This window comes from Neomonachus schauinslandi, chromosome X (genome assembly GCF_002201575.2).
Source record: "Neomonachus schauinslandi chromosome X, ASM220157v2, whole genome shotgun sequence".
NCBI classification, from domain to species: domain Eukaryota; kingdom Metazoa; phylum Chordata; class Mammalia; order Carnivora; family Phocidae; genus Neomonachus; species Neomonachus schauinslandi.
The window spans coordinates 66267567-66274097 of NC_058419.1; positions in this window are offsets into that span (position 1 = coordinate 66267567).

A 6531-nucleotide genomic window follows, 5' to 3' on the forward strand; every position below is an offset into this window, starting at 1 on the left:
TCACTGGACCTGAGAAAAGAGTGGAAGACCTGAGGGAGAACCTTAACACAGAAATAAGGAATAACATAGCAGAAATGAAGGGCTCAATAAATGAAATGAGAAACACACTTGATGAAATGAACATCAGGCTAGAAGAAGCAGAGAACTGAATTAATGACCTGGAAGACAAGAGTAAAGGAAAGTAATCAAGCTGAACAAAAGAGAGAAAAAATAATTATGCAAAACAAGAATAGACAGGGAACTCAGTGACTCTATTAAATGTAATAGCATTTGTATTACAGAAGTCCTAGGAAAAGAAGAAGAAGAAGAAGAGAGAAAAGGGGCAGAAAATTAATTTGAACAAATAGTAGCTGAGAACTTCCCTAATCTGGAGAAGGAAACCAACATGCAAATCCAGGAGGTAGAGAGAACTCTCATCAAAATATATAAAAGTAGACCAACACCAAGACATATTGTAAATAAATTTGCAAAATATAGTGATAAAGAAAAAGTCTTAAAGGCAGCAACACAAAAGAATCCTTAACTTACAAAGGAAAATCCATAAGGCTAGCTGGAGACTTTTTGACAGAAACTTTCCAAGCCAGAAGGCAGTGGCATGATATATTCAAAGTGTTGAATGGGAAAAATCTGCAGTCAAGAGTATTCTATCCAACAAGTCACTCATTCAGAATAGAAGTAGAGATAAAGAGGTTCCCAAACAAAACTAAAGGAGATCATGACCACTAAACCAGTCCCACAAGAAATATTAGAGGGGACACTTTGAGTTGCAGGGAGAGACCAAAGGAGACAAAGACAAGAAATGATCAGAGAAAATCTCCAGAAATGACAAAACAATTAATAAAATAACAATATCTATGAATAATTATATTGAATATAAATGGACTAAATGCTTCAAATACAAGACATAGGGTATGAGAATGGATTAAAAAAACAAGACCCATCTATATGCAGCTTACGACAGTCTCATTGTAGACCTAAAGACAACTGCAGAATAAAAGTGAGGGGATGGAGAAACAGTTATCATGCAAATGGCTGTCAAAAGAAAGCTTGAGTACCAATACTTATATCAGACAAACTAGAATTTAAAACAAAAACTGTAAAAAGAGACAAAGAAGGGCACTTATAATCATAAAGGGGACAATCCAACAAGAACCATAACAATTACAAATATTTATGCACCCAACACGGGATCAGCTCAATAGATGCAAAAAAATGACATACAATGTCCTTTGTGGTAATAACCCTAAACAAATTGCGAGGGACAAATAAATGGAAAGAAATCCCATGTTTATGGATCAGAAGATTTATATTGCTAAAATGTCTATAAGGCCCAAAGCCAGCTACAGATTCAGTGCAATCAAATCCTGTGGCATTTTTCATGGAAATAGAAAAAATAAGAATCTTAAAATTTGTATGGAATCACAAAAGACCCCATATAGCTAAAATAATCTTTTTTTTAAGATTTTATTTATTTGAGAGAGAGAGAATGAGAGAAAGAACACGGGAGGGGGAGGGTCAGAGGGAGAAGCAGACTCCCTGCTGAGCAGGGACCCCGATGTGGGACTCAATCCTGGGGCTCCAGGATCATGACTTGAGCTGAAGGCAGTCACTTAACCAACTGAGCCACCCAGACGCCCCCAGCTAAAATAATCTTGAGAAAAAAAAAATCTTGATTGTGACATAAAAATAGACAAATAATACAATAAGTTAATTGAGAAACCAAAACTAAACTCACACAGATACATACAGTAAACTAACATTTGACAAGTGTTCCAAGAATACTTAATGAGGAAAGATATTCTCTTTCAAAACTGTTGCTCCCGCGCCTCCCGCTCTTATGTTACCAATTCCTTTTTTAAAATCTTTTTTTAGACATGGGAGAAAAGATGGCAGAGGAGTAGGGGACCCTATTCCAACTGGTCACCAGAATTGAGCAGGATATCTACCACACCACTCTGAGCACCCACAAAATCAGCCTGAGGTATAAGAAGATAGATCTGGATCTCTACAAACACAATAACACAGGCAGTTGGTTACAAGGTAGAAGCGGGGAGCCATGATTCTGCAGGCAGATCCTGGAGGATAAACGGCAGTGGGAGGGAGCCTGGCTGTGGGGATCCTACACTGCCGGTGAGCCACAGCCTCACGTGCTGGGGATGGGGTACAGACTTGCAGACCGGTTGCTGCAGGGAAAGGACTTTAGGGCAACCCGGGATGGAAACCTGGAATGGTGGGGTCGCCCGTGCAAACTGGGGGCGACTGGAGGTTTTAGAAGCACAAGGGGCAGAGACATGCCCTGACCTGGAGGCAGGACTGGGAGCCCTGCGGAGGGGTGCAAAACCCAGGGCCCTGCAGTTTATAGCAGCACAGAAAGAAACGGAGAGACTGTGGCTGGAGAGCTCACTGAAGAACAGAATGCAATCTCTCTGCTCTGAGGCAGAGGGTTAGAAACCGTCTCTTCTGCTCTGAGTCTTGGAAGAGATGTGGAAAGCCACCAGGGAAAGCCGCCAGAGAACAAAAGCCCAAAAAAACTGGTTCCCACTGAGCCCATCCCCCACCACAGGGGGCAGGGCAACTCTGCCCAAACAGGGCTGCCTGAGTAACAGCACAGCAGGCCCCTCCCAAGAAGACAGGCTGGGAACACAAGAGGCCAGCAACCCTAAGGTCCCTAGAAAACAGGTACATCTTGCTTGGGTTCTGGTCAATAATTTGGACCCTATACATTCCCTCAACCACCCATCAAAAGAATGACTAAGAGGAGGAGCCCCCAAAATAGGAAAGACTCAGAGATTATGACTTATGCTGCAGATTTACAAATGGATGCAGATACAACCAATATGTCAGAGATGGAATTCAGGCTAGCAATTGTGAAGACAATAGCTAGAATGGAGAAATCAATTAATGGCAACATAGAGTCTCTAAGGGCAGAAATGAAAGCTGAATTGGCAGAATTTAAAAATGCTATCAAGGAGATCCAATTCAATCTAGATAATCTAACAGCTAGGGTAAGTGAGGCAGAAGAACGAATCAGTGACCTGGAAGACAATTTAATAGATAAAAAGGGAAAACAGGAGGCCAGGGAAAAACAACTCAGAATCCATGAAAATAGAATCAGAGAAATAAGTGACACCATGAAGCGTTCCAATGTCAGAATAATTGGAATCCTGGAGGGAGTGGAGAGAGAGAGAGAGGACTAGAAGATGTATTTGAGTAAATTGTAGCTGAGAACTCCCCTAATCTGGGGAATCAAACAAACATTCATGTCCTAGAGACAGAGAGGACCCCTCCTAAGATCAAGGAACACAGGCCAACACTCCGGCATGTAATAGTAAAACTCGCAAATCTTAGAACCAAAGAAACCATATTAAGGGCAGTTAAGGGGAAGAGATTCCTTACATACAGAGGGAGGAACATCAGAATAACGTCAGACCTATCCACAGAGACCTGGCAAGCCAGAAAGGCCTGGCAAGACATATTCAGGGTACTAAGCGAGAAGAACATGCAGCCAAGAATACTTTATCCGGCAAGGCTGTCATTTAGAATGGATGGAGAGATGCAGAGCTTCCAAGACCGGCAGAAATTGAAAGAATATGTGACCACTAAGCTGGCCTGCAAGAAATATTAAGGGGGGGTTCTATAAAAAGAGAAAGACCCAAAGAGTGATATACAATAGAAAGTTACAGGGACAATCTATAAAAACAACATCTTCACAGGCAACATGATGACAATAAATTCATATCTTTCAATAATCACTCTCAATGTGAATGGCCTAAATGCTCCCATAAAATGGCACAGGGTTGCAGATTGGATAAAAAGACAGGACCCATCCATATGCTGTCTACAAGAGACTCATTTTGAACCTAGAGATACATCCACACTGAAAGTGTGGAGATCCATCTTCCACGTGAGCAGACCTCAAAAGAAAGCTGGGGTAGCAATTCTTATATCAGACAAATTAAATTTTAAACTGAAGTCTGCAGTTAGAGATACAGAAGGACACTGTATCTTTTTTTTTTTTAAGATTTTATTTATTTGACAGAGAGAGACACAGCGAGAGAGGGAACACAAGCAGGGGGAGTGGGAGAGGGAAAGCAGGCTTCCTGAGGAGTGGAGCCTAATGTGAGGCTCAATCCCAGGACTCTGGGATCATGACCTGAGCTGAAGGCAGATGCTTAACGACTGAACCACCCAGGCGCCCCACACTATATCATTCTTAAAGGGTCTATCCAACAAGAAATCTAGCAATTGTAAATATCTATGCCCCCAACTTGGGAGCAGCCATCTACATAAGCCAACTGTTAACCAAAATAAAGAGTCATACTGATAACAATACGTTAATTGTAGAAGACCTCAATACTCCACTCTCAGCAATGGACAGATCATCTAAGCAGAAAATCAACAAGGAAACAAGAGCTTTGAAGGATACACTGGACCAGATGGACCTCATAGATATATACAGAACATTCCACCCTAAAACAACAGAATACTCATTCTTTTCAAGCACACATGGAACTTTCTCCAGAATAGACCACATACTGGGTCACAAATCAGGTCTCAACTGAAACCAAAAGATTGAGATTATTTCCCGCATATTCTCAGACACAATGCTTTAAAACTGGAACTCAATCACAAGAAAAAATTTGGCAGAAATTCAAACACCTGGAAGCTAAAGACCACCCTGCTTACACCAGACAAATTAGATTTAAACTAAAGACTATAATAAGAGAAGAGGAAGGACAGTATATCATACTTAAAAGGTCTATCCAACAAGAAGATCTAACAATTGAAAACATCTATGCAGCTAACATGGAAGCAGCCAATTATATAAGCCAGTTAATAACAAAAGCAAAGAAACACATCGAGTATAATACAATAATAGTAGGGGACTTTAACACCCCCCCCCCTCACTGAAGTGGACAGATCATCTAAGCAAAAAATCAACAAGGAAATAAATGCTTTAATGATGCACTGGACCAGATGGACTTCAAAGATATATTCAGAACACTCCATTCTAAAGCAAGAGAATATACATTCTTCTCAAATGCACATGGAACATTCTCCAGAATAGATCATATCCTGGGTCACAAATCAGGTCTCAAACTGTACCAAAAGATTGGGATCATTCTCTGCATATTTTCAGACCACAATGCTTTGAAACTAGAACTCAATCACAAGAGGAATGTCAGAAAGAACTCAAATACATAGAGGCTAAAAAGCATCCTACTAAAGAATGAATGGGTCAACCAGGAAATTAAAGAAGAATTAAAAAATTCATGAAAAAATGAAAATGAAAACACAACTGTTCAAAATCTTTGGGATGCAGCAAAGGCAGTCCTAAGAGGAAAGTATACAATACAAGCCTTTCTCAAGAAACAAGAAAGGTCTCAAATACACAACCTAACCCTACACTTAAAGGAGCTGGAGAAAGAAGAGCAAATAAAGCCTAAACCCAGCAGAAGAGAAATAATAAAGATCGAGCAGAAATCTAGGAAATAGAAACCAAAAGAACAGTTGAACAGATCAATGAAACTAGGAGCTCGTTCTTTGAGAGAATTAATAAGATTGATAAACCCCTGGCCAGACTTATCCAAAAGAAAAGAGAATGGACCCAAATGAATAAAATCATGAATGAAACAGGAGAGATCATAACCAACACCAAAGAAATACAAACAATTATAAGAACATATTATGAGCAACTCTATGCCAGCAAATTAAATAACCTGGAAGAAATGGATGCATTCCTAGAGATGTATCAACTACCAAAACTGAACCAGGAAGAAATAGAAAACCTGAACAGACCCATAACCAGTAAGGAAATTGAAGCAGTACTCAAAAATCTCCCAACAAAAGCCTAGGGCCAGATGGCTTCCCAGGGGAATTCTACCAAACATTTAAAGAAGAATACCTATTCTTCTGAAACTGTTCCAAAAAATAAAAATGGAAAGAAAACTTCCAAACTCATTTTATGAGGCCACCATTACCTTGATCACAAACCAGACAAAGACCCCATCAGAAAGGAGAATTACAGACCAATATCCCTGATGAACATGGATGCCAAAATTCTCACCAAAATACTAGCCAATAGGATTCAACAGTATATTAAAAGGATTACTCACCACGACCAAGTGGGATTTATTCCTGGGCTGCAAAGTTGGTTCAACATCCACAAATCAATCATTGTGATACAATACATTAATAAAAGAAAGAACAAGAACCATATGATCCTCTCAATAGATGCAGAAAAAGCATTTGACAAAGTACAGCAGCCTTTCTTGATTAAAACTCTTCACAGTGTAGGGATAGAGTGAACATACCTCAATATCATAAAAGCCATCTATGAAAAACCCAAAGCAAATATCATTCTCAATGGGGACAAACTGAGATCTATTCCCCCATGGTCAGGAACATGGCATGGATGTCCACTATCACCACCGCTATTCAACATAATACTAGAAGTCCTAGCCTCAGCAATCAGACAACAAAACGAAATAAAAGGCATCCAAATCAGCAAAGAAGTGAAACTCTCACTTT